The sequence below is a fragment of the Parasteatoda tepidariorum genome, chromosome 9 (assembly GCF_982258835.1).
Source record: "Parasteatoda tepidariorum strain Cologne lab strain chromosome 9, Ptep-v5.0, whole genome shotgun sequence".
Taxonomy (NCBI): Eukaryota; Metazoa; Arthropoda; class Arachnida; order Araneae; family Theridiidae; genus Parasteatoda; species Parasteatoda tepidariorum.
Window position 1 is genome coordinate 27,958,795 of NC_141763.1, and position 17,656 is coordinate 27,976,450.

Below are 17,656 nucleotides of genomic sequence, written 5' to 3' on the forward strand. Positions count from 1 at the left end.
GAAAGCAGTTGAAAGTTTAGACACCAAATTTTTTTTGGATTTTGTCATATCTTGGTATCTTTTTTATGCGAATTGAAACATTTTTGCACACAATTATAAAATATGTCCATATCCAAAAATAAATCCAAGCAAAAATTATTTTTCAGTGAATATGTATTTTTATGGTTTTATTTAATAATAGTTTCAAAAAAATTTGGAATTGCTTGGTATATTATTTTTTTCATTCTTTTATAGAATGCAATTTTAAATTGAAAAATACAAAATCTAAACAAAATTTGTCAAATAATTCCTGAGGTTGTACTGTTTCTTTTAAAAAACGACTTTTTAAAAATTCGATTTTTCAGGAACTATTTGCCTGATTCAACTGAATTTTTGTATTTTGCCTTGTAAAATTACATTCTTTAAAATGTTCTGTATACCTTAGACAGTATGCTTTCTACAATTATCAAAATAAAATAATACTTACTGAAAGTTATTTTTTGCATAAATTTATCTTTTAACTAAACGAATTTTATAATTGTGTGAGGAAATTATTCAATTTGCTTAAAAAATTCTTGAGATATGCCGAAATGCACAAAAAATAAAATAAACAGTAAGGGTCTAAAGTTTGGACTGTTCTTCTGACCAAACTATTAGGACCATATTTCTCATATTGCTGCTACCCTCTGCATTTTGGGGATCAGTAAACCGAATCCCCCAAAGAAAAGGCATGTTCATTCAGAAAAAACATATTTTGTTTTTGTACTCTAAATTATTGTATGCATTAGTTAATCATCAAGAGTGAGTCTCGAAGGTAAAAATCTGATCTTTAAAACAAAAGTTAATAAATTTTTTTTTCTTTCTCATTGCACATTTTAAACAGACTGCTGTTTCATAACTCAGATGAAATAAACTGTAGTAAAAGAAAATTGAAAATTTTGGAATTTTTTTATACAAAATAAAAAACTAAAAAAAAAAAGTTTTTTTTTTGTTTACATCTCCGTGTGTACCAAATTAATTTACTAGAAACTGTTAATAGATAAATACTTATTAAAAGTTATTTTTTGCATAAAATTAATTTTAAATAGACGAATTATATAATTTATAAATAAGCTAATAGACACCGAAAACATGAGTGAAGATTAGATATGAAGTAATTATTGTTTACTTCATATCTAAGCAAATTGAGACTCAATAGTTAGGAAATAAATTAGACTCAAAGCAGCAACTTGTCTGCTAAGGTTTTTCCAAACATTTTATATCTTCAGATCTGACTGGGCAATCCATCTGGTTAATAGTTTCACATTCAGAAACGGTCTATGTTGGTGCGTGTTGTCACCCATTGCTATGAAATCAGAGCCAACTGAAACTAAAAAAGATGCTTAGAGCTTTAAGAATGCATCTCTACGCAGCCTCTTTCTCTGGAATGGGAAGTCCTGCATGCAGCCATCTGGTATAATACCAGCAAGGTCAATCACACTTTCTCTTCCATAATGGTTGATTCCTTGGACAGTGAAATGTATGTAAAAAAAATTTGGCTCAATCCTTCCATACATAAGTTTCAACACTTTAACTTCCTTGAAATCAACTGTTATAGATGTGAAAGTTCAATGGTCTCTAAAAATATCAAGTTGTCGATGTCGTGTTGCACTACTCTTCATCTCCTTAAAAGAGTCACTGTCATTAGAATGAGTAGAGATTTATTTTTAGAAATTTAGCAGGTTCTGACTTCATTTTAATAACATGTGGTGGGTAACTATCTCATTGGGCTAAAAAAAAAAAAAAAATTTGCAATGAGGAGATATTTGTCTGAATGATTAACAGGCAAAATCTTCCGGAAAAAAATTGATACTGTCTTGGCTGACAAGTTGCTAGTCCTTTATCACAGTGGTTCGATGAGCTGGAATAAGTATCTCTTCCTGTCTGGCTTACACTCAGCATTTAAATGCCTGACAACTCATACCTTTATTGGATTATTATATTTTTTTTTTTTTTTGCAAGAGGTAAGTTTAAATTTCTAACTATTAAAAGAGGTTCAGGGTGCTTTAATTTTGGCATTTTTTACTAAACATTTTCTTTAACAACTTTTTTATTACTAGCTAACAGCTAAACCAATGGTTTTAAGTTAAAATAAATATTAAAAAGATTCATTGAAGTTTTTTATTTTAAATTCGCTATTGTAAAAATTACAACTTGATCAAAATTGTTGTAAAAATTACAAGATAAATTGAAAGAAAATAATTTTTTAAAAAATAGATTTTAATATCTAATTCCCTACTGTAAAAAAATACTTTAAATTTTTATTTTTCATTACTAAACTGTAATTTTCTCTTAATCTATTTTATAACAAGTAATAATAAAATTACTTTATTTTTTCATCGTTAGATGGAGACACGTATCCAAATGTGGAATAATCTTCAGATTTGAAGTTCCGGAAAATTTAATGAAGACCCTTACATGTGACAGACATAGGCAGTTAAGAGCGTTATATTGGAAATCTAAATAAATATTAAAAGTTAAATGTGATTATTTATTTTTTTTAGAAAATGAATTATGTAAAAAGTTTCACCAAAAAATCACTTGAAGAATGTTATATTTGTGGTAAACTTTGTGATAACAGGCGTATATTATCTCATATTCGAACACATACCAATGTTGAGGTTCATGAATGCCAAGATTGTGGTAGTCGATTTGCCTCGAAAAAGTCTTTGCGGCAGCATTCTCTGACTCATACAACGCATGATACATGTAATGCATGTAATAAGAAATTTAATGATCCTAACTCGTTGACGCAACATCGTTGTATTGAAGCTAAAGAAAAAAAGCATTTTTGTAAGACTTGTGGGAAACGATTCTATCAAATAAGTGGTCTCACGAGGCACACTGTTACCCATTTAGCTCAAAAACCCTTTGCGTGTGATGTATGTGATAAACGATTTGCTCAGAAAGGTAACCTAACTGTTCATTATGCCAAGTATAATAGCAATAAATGTGCTCAAACTGTCAAACTAAAACCTTATAAATGTAAACTGTGTTCTAAAAGCTTTTCTTTAAAGGGAAATCTTAAAAGACACTTCATTTCCCACTCTAAAGAAAAACCATTTCCATGTGAAATATGCTCTAAGTCTTTTGCATATAAGGATCATCTTAAAGCACATCTTTGTTTACATACTAATGATGTTAAACTATACCACTGTGAATATTGTGATAAAATCTTCAATCGAAAATTCAATCTTAAAGTGCATTATGAAATGCACAAAAGAAAAGAGTGTGGAGAACCTGCTCCTAAAAGAGAGCAAAAAAACATATTTACTTGTAAACTATGTTTTAAAAGTTTTCCATCTAATAGAAATTTGCAGAGACATCAAATATCACACACTGATGAAAAACCTTATGTGTGTGAACTTTGTGGTAAAAGTTTTGCTTATAAATCTTATTTAAAAGTTCATAAACTGCATCATGCTAGTGAGAAAAAATTTAAGTGTGATGAATGTGGAAAATCTTATTATGATAAAAGAGTGCTGAATCAACATATTAAAAGGCATAAGCCACCGACTATTATTTGCTCAGTGTGTGGTAAAGGTTTCTATGCACCAGCTGAGTATGATCGCCATTATATTATTCATGCTAATGTGAAACCTTATATCTGTGATATTTGTCATAAAGGATTTTCTCAATGCGGTCATTTAAAGAAGCATTATATTTGCCATGTAAAAAAGGAAGATCAGTATTTAAAACAGAAAGGAAATTATTTCGATGATAGTGTAAATGAGTCGAAGGAAAGTGGCAATAAAAAAACGTGTAAAAAAGTAGCAGAAAATATTCATTTAATAAATAAGCAGGTTAAAAGTTGTGATGATAATTTAATAAATGGAGTGAATGAAAATTGTGATGATGATTTAATAAATGAGCTAAATGAAAATTGTGATAATGATTTAATAAATGACCTGAATGAGAATTGTGATGATAATTTAATAAATGAGCTGAATGAAAATTGTGATGATTTAACAAATGAGCTAGAAGGAAAATGTGATGATTTAGCAAATGTGCTGCTTACAAATTGTGATGATAATCTAACAAATGATCAGAATATTAATTGTGATGATAATTTAACCAATAAGTTTGAAGAAAATTTATGTAAAATTAATTCTAAATATGAATTGAAAAAAGGGTGTTCTAACAAAATTGTAAGGAATAATTTGCAAAGAAAAGACTGTACTAAAGATGTTTTAACTGTTTATGATCAAATAAATTATGAAAATATTTTTAATATTTCAAAGAAACTATCAAATGTTCATGATGATGATATATTAGATGTCAAGCTAAATAAAAACTCTTTTATTAAATCTTATGATTTTAATGAATTATCTTGTGCTATACCTTTTAGATGTAATTTATGCAAACAATATTTTGTTTGCAAAAAGGAATATGAAAAACATACAAGTGGCCTTTTTTGTTGTGTGTCTAATAGTGATTGCAATCTTAAAAGAAGTATTAATGAAAATAAATTGATCCCTAGTACTTTTTCTACTGGCAAACCTTTCATATGTATTCTCAAAAGGGAAAGTTAATTTAAGCATGGTTCGTTTTTATAGAACCACATAGTTAGAATTAACACATAGTTCACACTAAGCGAAAATAATCTCTCTAATAGAAATTATTTTTACTTGCTGTAAAAATATCAATATTATTCTGTTTTGGGGTGTTGTAAAAAAAAAAAAAAAAAAAAATCTGAAATCTAGATCCTAATCTAGGATTACTAATTTATTACAAATGCAAAAAATTTTCAATAGCTTTTTGCATTTTGGTAAAAATGTGTTTCTTAAGCTCACAAAAATACAATTTGTATCAATAATTGTTTTGGAATTATTAAACCCCAAAACAGATACAAGTTAGTCTGTATGTCAAATCTATCAAATTTTTATTTCCAATAAAATAATTAGTTTTTTTATAACTTTTCCAAAGTTGTACATCTGAATGACTCATGTTTCACAATAAATGTTTTATAATGGAAATTTATTTTATTAATAATATTTTGTATATATGAGACTTTTTATGAAACAAGTGCTATTTTTATATTTATGTTTTTTTATTGCAAACCTGATTTTTTTCAATTGCTTTCACAAGTTGATTGGATTTCTTTTCCTATCTATGTACATGTCTATACATTCATTCCTTACCTGGAGAAGATGAAAGTACTTATACAGTAAAGCCCCGCTATAGTGAACCTTCAAGGAACCAAAATTTTGGTTCACTATATCCGTTATGCAGGCAATTTAACTAATGATTCCCAAACTCCTCCTTTTTATCACACATTATTCAAATAAAAGACTGAAAAATATTATGTAGTAGCAAAAAATGTGTAATTCTTAGCTGATAAGCAATCCTCAACATCAGATATGGAAACACTTCTTGACTCTCAGGTAATTTGTCCTGAATTTCTGTTATTCCGCTTTTTAAACGTGTCTAACCTGCCATTCTAGCATATAAAAGTAGTCTCATAAAATTGTTTAGCAAATTCTTCGACATTTGTCCAGATACTGAAAGATTGCGGTTTCTTCAAATGGTGAACCTCTTCAGTAATGCTTCTTCAACATCCTAGTGATCTGCTTTTTTTTCTGCCATCTAAATTTTTTTCATGAGCAGAATTTATTAATTGCCTATTTTTCCACACATCACAAACTGCAGATTTGGATAGTTTATATTTCCTGCAAATCTCAGCTTGATTGCATCCATTTTCAATTTTTCTGATTGTGCCCATTTTATCAACAATGGAGAACATTTTATGTTTACTGATCGCCACAGTTAAATTTGAGACACTTGTTTGCAGACTTTTTTTTAACTGAACTGAGAGCAAAAAGGAGTTGAAATGACGACCTTATCAACACATATTAGTGTCCAACCCTTTGACCAATAATGAATAATTACTCATTCCTTCTGACAGAAAATGCATATTGATCCCACTGAAACTTTACAGGTGCATCAACTGCCTGGGTTGGAAACATCTGCTTGGTCTGTTTATGGATTAGAAAGTGAGATAAAAGAAGCAAACAAGAAAAAATGCTTATCGCTATATTCCCCTCTAGAGATGGTTTTAAACACTGGTATATGTATTTATTTTGACGCAGAAATTTCAAAATTATTACAACAAAAAAAAATAAAGAAAAAAAATCCGTCGAAGACAGAAAAAAGTTCCTTATGTCCAACTTCCTAACTTTTTTGGTTCACTATATCCACAAAAAATAATGTTATACGCGTATAGCAAGGAGGGACCGAACATTTCGCTCACTATAAACCGTGTTCACAATAGTGGGGTTTGACTGTATATTTATTCTTGTGCTTTTAAAAATTTAAATATGTTTTCTTTTATAGCTTTGCTACTCAATGAAAAGTTATTATTTGTATACAAATTGAAATGAATAAATTAAATTTTCTTACAGTGGTTTTTGTTCCATGTCTATGCTTTGGATAATGTAAGTTATAATTTATGATGATCTGCATAACTACTGATAAGCTTTTGATAACCTACATGGCTACTTAAGTTCAAGTTTTTTTTTTCTTAACCAATTTCTTTTCTTTCTTTCTTTTTACCAATCTTTCTATTGAGTCTTGCTTTATGGTCAAAACTCGTTAAAACATTAAAGCTTAGCACAAATCTTTGCTTTACGAGATGAAGGAAAACAATAACAATTGCATCGTTTAGTATGAACCTTAAAATAAACTTCTACTTAAGATGAAATAAATATTGCATTGAATGAAAGCAAATTCCTAATTGTAACCTTCCCCTTTGAAACAAATTTGTCTTTTTTCTCTGAACTCGACAGGTGAGGATAGTGCATTTGTTTTTAAAACTGACTTGAGAGGTTGACATTTATACCAAATTTAATTAAAAGACTGTTGCAGCACAGAAGTTTGAATCTCTCATTTGATGAATCACTTTTTGACATGCTTCTGACCATAAATCCATGTGGTACTTTTATCGCTCTTTCAGCAGCTATCGCTATAGATTTTCCCATTGTTCTTAAGTCCTAATTTATTATACAATATATTTATGGTGCATTAATTTAGAATTGTGCATGTGGGAATAGTATCTGTCAACCTACAGCCAAGAAAAGTTACCCCAACACAGAATCAAGTTAACTTGTCTTATATACTAGTGAATCGCACTTTCTGTAGTGGTCGACACACTACAGTACTCCTCCACCAGAATCATATCAGTGATAGAATCAATGAATGGATACCATTAGTTGATTCACTGTGCTGTTTTGTGAGAAGCCGATACTTTTGATTGCTGTATTAAGTTTGAAGGGATTTCATCTTAGATTATGTCAAACTTCATCTATCAGTAGGTACCTCAAGATCGATTAAAGTTAACCTGTCTTATATATTAGTGATTTGGTATTTAATATTTATAGTGGTAGTTACACCACATTACTCCCCTTCCAGAATTTTATCTGTGATAGAATTTGATGAACGAATACCACTAGTTGATTTATGCTGTTTTTTTTCTTATTATTTATATAATTTTTGCTCATAAATTTTTTTTCTTTATAGCATTTCGCAAATTTTTTTTTGTATTTCGCTCATTTTTTTCTCTTCAATATTGTTTATTGACCGAGAGACTTTATTTACTTTACCGGATCTTATCACGCCCGGGTCATCATTGAAGGTATTACATCTTAGACTATGTCAACGTTTATCTATCAAAAGGTACCTCAAGATAGATTCAAGTTAACACGTCTTGTATACTAGTGATTTGATATTTAATATTTATAGTGGTAGTTACGCCACAAGTTCATAGTCTACCATTAGCAGTCATGTGCAACCACAGCGCTAGGAGGTGGATAATGTCGCAGTCACAAGTCAAATGTCCTATGGGGAATCCATCATGTGGGGAGAGGCATATCTATCGACAATGTCAACCTTCGTCTATGAAAAGGTAACCCATCACAGAGTCTGGTTAACATGTCTTATACACTAGTGAATTGGAATATAATTTTTGTAGTGGTAGATACACTACAGTGCATAACTTTTAAGTAACTTGTGACTGATACAATCTGCACCAATTTCATTGAAAATCTAAGTGGTTTGGCCAATCATTGTTTTTTTCAAGTTGTGGAGTCAAAGAAAATTTTACAAGTCAGAAAAATTTGCTAGATTCTGGTTAGTTAAAAGAGGTTAGATTAAAAGATAGGCTATATAGAGGCTTCTTTTTGTGGGATTTACCTTAATCTGTAATTGATGACTTTACCAGTTAAAAATAAGAAGAGCATGGATCTTTAACCACGGAGGGACGGACCTTGGAGGAAGAGAAAAAAGGACCCTGTTGCTTATGAATGTTTTTGTGTGTGCTAATACATAATTGAATCTAGTTGTGAAAATTACAGGGGGTGGGAGGAACCTCTTGGTTTGAAGAAGATTTTTGTGATGAGATTTTAAAAATAATAGTGATTGAAGCAAAGAACAGAACCTCTTGGTTTGGAGAAGATTTTTGTGATGAGATTTTAAAAATAATAGTGATTGGAGCAAAGAACAGAATACATGGTATTATGAACTTTTAGATTCTATTTAATTAAAATTTTTTGATATTTTTGCGTTAATGATTTGTTATTTAAAAACATCCTAACTACCTTTTTCTGATTTATCAACTAATACAAAAAGATTTTTGCTACCCTTCAATTTTAACTGTATTTGTTTTAATATTATTTCACATTTTTTTTAAATATTTTTATTTTATTATTTTGTGTACCTTTTAGTTTCCCATTAATTTTTTTCAGTGATAAAAAGATAGATAATCTACCGAAAGAAAAAGTTTGTATTTGTAGGATAATATTAAAGCAAAGAAAAAAATACTGAGGCTGAGTTTAAAAGTACAGTGTGCGAAAAAAAAATCACCCTGAATAACTTTTTATCTACTGTTTCAGGGGGAATCACAAATATGCTAATTAGTTGGAACGAGCAGATGATATTTTAAGTTATAAAATAAGACACAAAAACTTACTTTTTCAGAATAAAGATACCTTTTTTTTTGCTGACAAATTAAGACCCTTAAAATGTAGGGTGTAACTACAATCTTGGAAGCATGGTTTTAATAATTTGGTTAGGACAGCAGTCCAAAGCTTAGACTCCTTAATATTGTAAATTTTACTTACTGCATTTTTTGACAATGTTGAAAATAAATTGAAAATATTTTGCACACATTTATAAAATTTCTTTATCCTTAGATAATTCCGTGCAAAAATAAGTTTTAACATTCATTTATTCTTTTATTCAATGCTAGTCTAAAAATTTTTAAATGTGTCAGATACACAGTTGTTTGCTTAGTTGTGAAGAATTTTATTTGATGCATCAATGTAAAATTGGAATGAAATGAATCAAATAGTTTAATTGATCAATAGAAATGGTTCAGATTGAGTGTCAAATATACAACTTCTTTAAAATTTGATTTACAAAAAAATATTTGACTGATTTTATTCAAATTTTGAATACAAAAATACATTCTTTAAAGATATATACCTTTTAAAATTAATAATAATCATTGCAAAATAATTATTTAAAATTATTTTTTGCATGGATAAACAAATTTTATAATTGTGAGCAAAACTTTTCAATACTTTAAAATTTGATTTACAAAAAATTATTTGACTGATTTTATTAAAATTTTGTATTTTGAATACAAAAATACATTCTTTAAAGAGATGTACCTTTTAAAATTAATAATAATCATTAAAAAATAATTATTTAAAATTATTTTTTACATGGATAAACAAATGTTATAATTGTGAGCAAAACTTTTCAATTTGCTGAAAACATTTCTCAAGATATGGCAAAATATGCAAAAAGTAAAATTAACATGAAGAGACTCAAACTGAGACTGCTCCCCTTTACCAAACCATTGGAACCATATTTCCTAAATTGGGGTAACTCTTTACATTTTGAGGGACAGAAATCAAAATCTGTCGGGAAAAAAAGGTATGTTTATACAGAAACAGAGTAAGTAAGCTTTTGTGTCTGATTTTATAATTTAAAATATCGTCTACATTAACTAATTAGGATATTTGAAGTTCCCCCTGAAACCATTGACTCCTAGTACATGGTAATCTGATCATTAGATCAAAAGCTGATTAGAGTGATTTTTTTTTTTTGTGAACTATACATCTGATTTAGAATTCCATTATATGTCAATTGATGAAAATGATTTTCATTATCTCAGAATAAAGAATAGAAAAATTAAAAACCTTTTTTTTTCCAATTAATTTAGATTTTGTGCATCTTTTCTCGAACATAATTTGTTATAAATCCTTTTTCATGTTTTTGATACAGATAAATAGCCTACATTTTATAATATTGCAAAAAGTACTTTTTAATACATAAATATATAAGAGGGAAATCTATGAATTATTCTCAAAATCTTTATTTCAGGAGAATATTCTCGCCTCACATCTCTATTCTTAATAACTTTTTTCTTAAGATACCAAAACATATTTACTTAAAAACATTCTTTTTTTCTAGAAGATTCAGAATATGAAAAAGTTAAGGGTAGTTGCAGTTTTGAAGATATGACTGCAATAATTCTGCAAGGAGAGCTGTAAATAACTGTAGTAGTTCCTTAAAGTTAATTTTACTTTTTGCGTAGTTTGCTATTATACCTTGAGAAACTTTTGAGGGAATCAAAAACTTTTGCACACAATTGTAGAATTCTTTTATGTAAAGATTCAAAGCAATTGTTTCTTACTTAATATTAAGAATAAAGTTATGCAATCCGAATCAAATCGATTATGTACTTTACAACCTAAAATTACAATGCTTAAAAATTTTCCTGTTCTACATTACAATATTTTTTAAACCATTATTAAATAAAATAATAATTGCAAATTACTATTTGCATGCACGGAATTTCCTTTGAATAAACAAATTTTAAAACTGAGTTAAAAAAGTTTTGCACTCGCTTAAGTTCCCAAGTTATGGCAAAAAACATTCTAGACTGTTTGCAAATTTTTAACAGTTTTCTTGACTGAGCCACAAATCACATCTTCCAAACTTTGGCTACTCCCATCCTTTGATGGCAAAAATCCCAAATCTGTAAAAAAATGTATGCTTTCCAAGAAGCATATTTTGGTGTCCCGTTTTATAATTTAATATTTAGCATTAATTAACATATTTGAAATAAATCCTTTTAACCATTAAGATGTTATTTTATTAAATGAAAATTTGCTCATTAGTACTAAGTTCTCAGAAAGATGTCTTTTTTTAGGGGAAGCAGGGGGGGGGAGTCAGTGTACATCCTGGTTATTTTTTTTAAATTAACCCATCGACACCAACTGCATGAAATAATTTGTTAATTTAATAAGCTCATAATAACAATATTCATTAGAATTATCTTCTGCGTTAAAAACTGTGAAAATAAGAAGTTTAAAATGGCAATTAAAAATCTGCTTTAACACACACACAAAAAAAATACCATTTTTAATTTGCTTATTAATAATCAAGTTTAATGTAAGTGTATATGAGAGCACAACACAATTTTGCCAACCTGTCAAACTTATACAAAAAAATTTTTATCTAAGTATGAACTGAAATAAAGCTAATTCAAAATAAATTTTGGTTGATTTTTTAAAAAAAAAATTAAAGAATTAGGAAAAGAGTGTATAGTTGTACAAAATATAAACATTTTCTTTTATACAGTGATATTTTGGTCTTTTTTGGTATGTAGTTAACAAAGCTAATACAAATAACACCAACATTTTTAAGCCACGCCCTTAAAACATTTTAATTGGTATCATTAAATTTATATTAAGGTTTGTATTTGGAAGGAAACAAAATATAATCATAATACACAGATATTTGATTCTAAATCAGTGGAAATTTTTTAATTTATTTTAATCAATGATCACTAAATTTTTACCAACATATAACATCACATGAACTAGGATCAACTTGATAATAAATGAGACTTCTTCTGACTCATATAAAGTAAATGCATTAATCAAAAATTTAAATTTTAAAAAAATTACTTTAAACAGTCACTATTTCGTCATTTATATTGTGGATAATTTTCAATTCAAATAATCAACTACATTCATGTAGATAAATAATTCTATTAATTGATTTAATGGCAATACGGTAATGTTTTTATATAAAGAAAATAAGGGGAAAATCTTAGCATGATTGATCATCACATTAACAAGACCTCTTTAAAACTTCAGTGGAGAACAATAGTCTTTCTGTGGTTTAAAGAATGAGGATAATTTATTTTCACTGTTATATTATCATAAAATAATTAGAAGCTACTGTTCCCTTGTTGTTTACAACTCATTAATTTTTTAAAAAAAACTTATTATAAAAATATATTTTAATAAGTAAAAATAAATATGAAATACAATTTATGTATCTAATATTTATTAACATGAATTAACTATAATCATCAAGTAATTGATAGTACAGTTACATTTATTTTTATTTCACAAGGTGCTAGGCAAATATTAATCTACAACATTTCAACAATATCTTGCAAACATTTTGAGGACAAATTCATTGTGAAATTACCAAAATATTATTCAACTTTGTTTACATATTAACTGATACCTTTATGAAATATATATATATGCATATATTGTACAAATTTAGATCTTAAAGATATAATTGCAATAAAATTTAAAATTTTTTTTTATCAAAGTGATATTTTTGACAAGTTAAAATTTTACTATATATACACCTATAAAATTTGAACAAAAATTTATTATAATACCAATAACTTATGATCATAAATTATGTTTTATAAATCTTAAGAGTAGCTCTTTTGAACACATTTCATGGATTTTTTTGATGCGATAATAAATCTTCTTCAACATCACATTTTTTACCGCATTTACAGCACATAAAATTATCTTCTTGAATAAACTCTTTTTTTATGGTTTTCAAGTGTTATTTCATCTGAAAAACTTTTTGGCATACAGAACAAGGAAAATATTCTTTTTTTAAATTTTATTACCAAAGCACCATGCGGTTCTTCACAAGTAGTTTTCAAGTGTTATTTCATCTGAAAAACTTTTTGGCATACAAAACAAGGAAAATGTTCTTTTTTTAATTTTATTATCAAAGTACCATGCAGTTCTTAAGTACTTGCTTGAATTCAATTGTATTCAGATTTTATAAAGCTAATGAGTGGATCTTTTAAACAAATTTGATGGATTTTTTGATGCGATAACAAATCTTCTTGAACATCACATTTTTTACTGCATTTACACCACACAAAATTATTTTCTTAAATAAATTCTTTTTAATGGTTTTTAAGTGTTATTTCAACTGAATACTTTTTGGCATACAGAACAAGGAAAATGTTATTTTTTAAAATTTTATTATCAAAGCACCATGCGGTTCTTCACAGTACTTGCTTGAATTCAATTGTATTCAGATTTTATAAAGCTAATGAGTGGATCTTTTAAACAAATTTGATGGATTTTTTGATGCGATAATAAATCTTCTTGAACATCACATTTTTTACCGCACTTACAACACATAAAATTTTTTTCTTGAATAAACTCTTTTTTATGGTTTTCAAGTGTTATTTCATCTGAAAAAAGTTTTTTGCATACAGGACAAGGTAGTTCTTTTTTTAACTTTATTATCAAAGCGCCAAGCATATGTGGTTCTTCAAAGGTATTTTCTTGAATTACAAAATTATCTGAATCCGCAAAGAAATTTTCATTTTCAATTAAATGAGTTGGAATCTCTATTTCTACGTACTCACTATCATCTTGATCATTAAAGTTATCCGAATAATTTTCGTAATTGAATGAAACTATGTCGTCATTTGCATCATTAGAATCATCCACAGAATTAATTATACTGTTTCCTTGATTAATATCATCCTTATTAATTTCAATTACCTCATAATTTATTTCTTCTCCAACAGCCTCATAATTTAGTTCGGATTCAAAAGTTTCATTATCTATTTCACCTTCAAAAGTTTCATTACTTATTTCATCTTCTAAAACTTCATTACCTATTTCACCATCCACAGTTTCATTTTCTATTTGTCTTACATTATATATTTCATTTTCAGAAACATCATCATGTTTTCCACCTTCAATACCTCCATGACTTGTTTGAACAATTTCATAGTTTCTTTTATTTTTTCTCTTAACTCGATTTATATGACAGTGATAATGAGCTTGCAGAGAATATCTAGCTGTAAAACCTTTATGACAAATGTCGCATATATAAGGTTTAGCCTTAGTATGGCTCAATAAATGTCGGTCATATTCAGATGGCATGTAAAAACCTTTACTGCAATAAGAACAAAAAATTACAGGTTCTTCATGTCTTCGTTGATGTTGAACTAACTTCCATTTACATGGGAAACGTCGATGACATTTGTCACATTCAAAAGGTTTTTCATTCGTATGTACTAAGGCATGTAATTTGAGATAGGACTTTTGAGAAAAACATTTTTTACATGTTTCACATGAATAGGGCTTTTCATTGTTGTGAATAAGAAGATGCCGTTTTAAATGCTGTTTATAGCCAAAAGCATGAAAACATATTTCACAAACGAACTTTTTCTCTCTTATAATCTCTTCATTACTTTGGTTATGCGTACGATAATGTGAATCCCGATTACTTTTTTGGTTGAATCCTTTTTTACAGATATCACATTTAAAGGGTCTACTATTAGTATGTATTATTTGATGCCTATTGAGATCGTATCTAGTGAAAAAAGCTTTGCCACAGCTATCACAAAAATGATTCTTCTCCTTACCATATATACAAGTGTGAGTTTTTAAACGTTCAGCATCTTTAAATTTTCCGTTACAATCATCGCATTGAAGATAAACTTTGTGAGCACTTTTGTGCTTTTTCAAATTTTTCTTCGACGAGAATTTATCCTCACATTCATCGCACCCATACTTTTTGCAGTTTTTATGACTGCGGATGTGAGGAACAAGACCTTTGGGAGCGCAAAATTTACCACAGTATTTGCATTCTCTCTGCTCCATAACAGGAATACATTTATGACTTTTGAGATGCTTAGTGTCTTTGTATTTTCCGTTACATTCCTCGCACAAATAATGAGTGGCATGGGTGATCTTGTGCTCTTGCAATAATTTTTTAGTAGAGAATCTGAAATTGCATTCGCTACAATCAAATATAGTTATGTTAGTATGGCTACGAATATGGGCTTTCAGTCCTTTTGGAGCACATAGTTGCCCGCATAAATAACAAGCTTCCATCATTTTGTCCCAGTCCTTAAGCTCAGACATGTTAATTTACAGAAAATTAAGTGAATTTCAAATCAAAATATGATTTAATATAACTTATAAATGTCGAAACGATAACTTAAATCATCAAGCACAAACTACATTACTAATTCTCTAAACAAACAGTTGTGTTGGGTGGTTTTCAAAGAAGTAATCCAACTACGCTTGTGCTGTCTTTTCGATTATTAAAGATCTTAGGGAGAATTCTCACTGCACGCATTTGTCTCACCTTCGATAGCTGTCGTCAGTAATTTACGACGGAGATCGTACGTGCGTAAACCGCATGGAATAATGTAGTTGCAGGAAACACAGGCAACAAGAACGGTCACTAAATGAAAAGAACATTGCCCTCTTGTAGATTGTTGTATCAATATCAATCGAGTTTACACGTCTTATATACTAGTGAATTGGAATTATATTTTTGTAGTGGTAAATGAAGAGCAGTACTCTCGCACAGAATTATAGCTGTGATAGAATTGTTGTTGTTCATTTACGTCGCACTAGAGCTGCACAATGGGCTATTGGCGACGGTCTGGGAAACATCCCTGAGAATGATCCGAAGACATGCCATCAAAATTTCTATCCTCTGCGGAGGGGAGTGATAGAATTCGATGAAATGTTGTTGTAGTAGTTCATTTACGTCTCACTAGAGCTGAACAATGGGCTATTGGCGACGGTCTGGGAAACATTTCTAAAGATAATCAGACGACATGTCATCACAATTATGATCCTCTGCAGAGGGGATGGCAACCCCGCTTCGGTAGCCCGACGACCTGCGCGTGAAGTCGAGCACTTCACGGTAGAACCGTGTAACGAGGACCAATACCGCTCACCCTCAGTCCCTACGCAGACTGATCCAAGTGGTCACCCACCCGCACATTGACCGCAGCTAGTGATTCTTGACTTCAATGATCTGCTGGGCACCATGTCTTTACGACCGGTACCCAGCAGATCACTGAAGAATATATTAAAAAACACACCGTGACTTTACGACCGGTCCATTGCAGGACAATTCGATGAATGAATTAAACTAGTTGATTCAATGCAGTTTTGTGAGAGGACGGGAGAGCTGTATTGAGACCACCATACACCATACTTTTGAGAGCAGTTTTAAGTTCACGGTCGTGGTCGCTTCTGTGTTGTCTTTAGCAATCTAGTGAATACGTTGCACGTTGTGTGTGATCGAAACTGAGTAGCAACAGCGCGGAGAATTATACATGGACTATGTCAACCTTCATCTATCAAAAGGTACCTCAAGAGAGGAACAAGTTAACATGTCTTATATACTACTAGTGAATTGGATTTATATTTTTGTAGTGGTATAGATACACTACAGTGGTATAGATGGATACATTGCTAAATTGACCCAAAACCTTTCAGTTCGACCATTATCATATTTAGATATTGGAAATGCGATTAATTTTACACTACAGTTCGAATGGCAAAAAAGTTGGAATGAGGAGACAAATAACAAATTACTCAGTCTTATACCAAATATAGAACCAGTAATGAAACAAAGTTTGCCGAGAAAATACGAAGTTATATTGAATCGTTTGCGCATTGGTCATACACGTATTACACATAGACATCTCTTACTAAGTGAACCTGCACCAGATTGCTCTAGCTGCAATGAACCATTAACTGTTAAACACGCTCTGATCCAGTGCAATAAATTTAAATTTCTAAGACAACGCTATTTTGGCTACAATAATCCTACTTTACATTTACTTATTGGCGATAAACCACACTATAATTTTCTGTTGTACCTTAAGGACATTGGGTTTTATAACTCAATTTAACTTTACCTTTTATTTAAACCAAGCACTCGTTTTTTAGACCAAGTTCATGGTGCGGTATGGCCATTTCTGGCTCTTGCGCCAGAAACACTAAATAACTAACTAAACTAACTAACTAAGATACACTACACAATTTTTTAATATTTAATGAAAAAAATTTTTGTTGAAATTCAGGAAAAGCATCCATTTTTTTAATATTTTGAAGAATTTGTTTTTGCGTTGAACCATAATTCTTTCATAAAATCTTGATCAATTTAAAAAATTTAACTTATCAATCAGTATACGAAACAGAAAATAAATAATCTTAAAGCAAAAAAATTTTTGCTTGCAATTATGAAATTAAAGATAATCCCATGCAAAAAAATTTATAATATATAGGTTAAATAATATTTTGGTCAAATAAAATAAAATTTAACAAACGTGACTTCTTTGAAATTTTATCAGTAATTGTAAACCATCATTTAAATTTTTGGATTTTTTTTTGTTAAAATTATCTTATAAGTTATTAGCTATGTATTTAAAACATTTTAATTGATTGATTTGTTCATTTACGTCGCACTAGAGCTGCACAATGGGCTATTGGCGACGGTCTGGGAAACATACCTGAGGATGATCCGAAGA